Below are 2,500 nucleotides of genomic sequence, written 5' to 3'. Positions count from 1 at the left end.
ACGCACTGAGACTACATACCAGCCGATTTGGAGGAAAAGATCTCCCTCCCTCCCTCCCTCCCTCCCTCCCTCCCTCCCTCCCTCCCTCCCTCCTTGACCCATTTTCCCTCTTTCCCGATACACTCAATAAATTTAAAGTAAATCAATGAATCAAGTCTCTAGTAATTTATTTGTTGGGATTTATTTGTTGGAAATTATCCCTCCACACCTTCGCCCCTCCCCCCACCACTCGAGGATGTCTCCCTGGGGGGGGGGGGCGGGGGGGTTGGGTGGACTCGTGTAGGCATACCTCTCCTCCCTTGGCTTTCCGGTCCACTTCGCTCCAGCATACCTAACTCTTTGGAAATGGTAATAGAGTTCATGACACACCCTCACAGAGAGAGGAAGAGTCCGATCGTTCACTGATTCGCTCTCACCCAGCCTCGCCCTGACAGCTCAGGCATGTCTAAATCCGAATGTGGGCAATATTTACATGACTTGACTTGGTGCTTCTAACTTTTTCTCTCTCTTTTTTTTTTTTTCTTCTTTAGTATTTTTTTCTTTACCCTACAAACAGCACACTGCAGCTGTCTTCGGACACACAGCAGATCGATCCCATAACAGAGGGTTGTGAGCCACCATGGGAATAGAACTCAGGACCTCTGGAAGAACACAGTCAGAACTCTTAACTGCTGACTCCATTATTTCCGATTAATGTTTAATGTTTATTTTATTTTATTTTATTTTATTTTATTTTCGGAGCTGGGGACCGAACCCAGGGCCTTGTGCTTCCTAGGCAAGCGCTCTACCACTGAGCTAAATCCCCAACCCCAATGTTTAATGTTTAAATAAATAAACCTTGTAAAGAAATTAAGCATCTTAAAACCATAGGCATGTGCATCCCCTCCTCATTCGTTCATTCCCTCGCTCATTCATTCATTCAGACAGACAGACAGACAGACAGACAGACAGACAGACAGACAGACAGCAACCAAAGTCTAGCCTTTAACAAAGCAAGAAAGCATACCCTGCGGGACGCACAGATGAATTCCTGAGGCTTACCCTGCAGAGCTTACATGAGGCTTAGTAAAGGACTGACCTGACAACAGCTACCTACATACGTTGAAAAGTCTACCTGGTATTGACGGATGATGACAAACTGTATGTGTGATACAAAACTGTATGTGTGGTTCCCCTTATAACTCATCTCGAAGAGCCCAGCTGTTGGGGCTCGTTCTTTTGGGGGGAAATGGAGGCTTTTCATCTTTCCCAAAGCTCCTCCTAGATCCTTTCTGTCCATCTGTCCATCCGTCTGTCCGTCCGTCTGTCCGTCCGTCCGTCCATCAAATTCTACCCTAGGCCTGCCCTTAGGTTGGTGGTCGTCCATTGAGTGCTAGTGACTTCTGACTTGTCTCTGTCTTCCCCTCTGAGAACTGTATTTAGATCTGATGCAGGCACGCAGGCAGGCAGGCAGGCAGGCAGGCAGGCAGGCAGGCAGGCAGGCAGGCAGGCCCTCCCTCGTTTTGAAACAGACAGACAGACAGACAGACAGACCAAAGGGTCAATGACTGACTGCACTTAAAGGGGCTGTTGACTCCTCTTTGGAGTTACCGCTGTTTAAAACTTGCTTGATAAAATAAAGTCATCGAATCCAAACTACGCAAAGGGGACACTATAACAAATTACGACTGCTTGTGTATATAGAAAACAGGGTTTTTTCTTTCCCTTATTCCATTATGTATGTTTGCTTTTCTTCAAGAATAAAACCGGCTAGGTGGTGCCTCGGAGACTTTATTTTTTTTTCCCCCCAGGAGTCCCTTCGGGCCCTGCCAGCGGGAGCCTGGACCTCTGAGGCCAGAGAGGGTGTGCTGTATCCCCGGCTCGCTCCCTCCCTCCTGGGATCAATCTAAAAAATGGACAGTTTTGGACACAAGCTTAAGTAATGTTCAGCTCATTCATGCAAGAGAGGTGTAGGAAGGACAACACCCCCACCCCCACCCCCACCCCCACCCCTACCCCCACCCGACCAAATAATACCCTAACCAATAAAAACTAGCTCCTTACTCCTCCGCCTGAGGATTTCTGCGGTCTCATGGTTTGTTCTTGGTTGTTGTTGTTGTTGTTGTTGTTGTTGTTGTTGTTGTTGTTGTTTTGTTTTGTTTTGTTTTGTTTTGTTTTGTGTTTTTCAGACTTTAAGACAAATGTAGGGGTTGGGGATTTAGCTCAGTGGTAGACCGCTTGCCTAGGAAGCACAAGGCCCCGGGTTCGGTCCTCAGCTCCGAAGAAAAAGGAAGAAAAAAACAAAAACAATAAGACAAATGCTTGTTGTGATTCTCATTTCATTTCAAGGCTGCTATTCTCTAAATCAGAAGGACTCCCTTACAATTCTTCATGGGTAAACTTGCTTTACATCCCTGACATCAACAACAAAAAGAATTCAGAAAGTGGTGATGGACCAATCTGTTTGGGTGTTTCTTGCCTGCTTGACCTTGACTCGCACAAGAGAGCATAGAGAATAAAA

Source organism: Rattus norvegicus, unplaced genomic scaffold, assembly GCF_021556685.1.
Source record: "Rattus norvegicus strain SHRSP/BbbUtx unplaced genomic scaffold, alternate assembly SHRSP_T2T unassigned-0000144, whole genome shotgun sequence".
Taxonomy (NCBI): domain Eukaryota; kingdom Metazoa; phylum Chordata; class Mammalia; order Rodentia; family Muridae; genus Rattus; species Rattus norvegicus.
Note: the sequence above shows the minus strand (reverse complement) of the source record.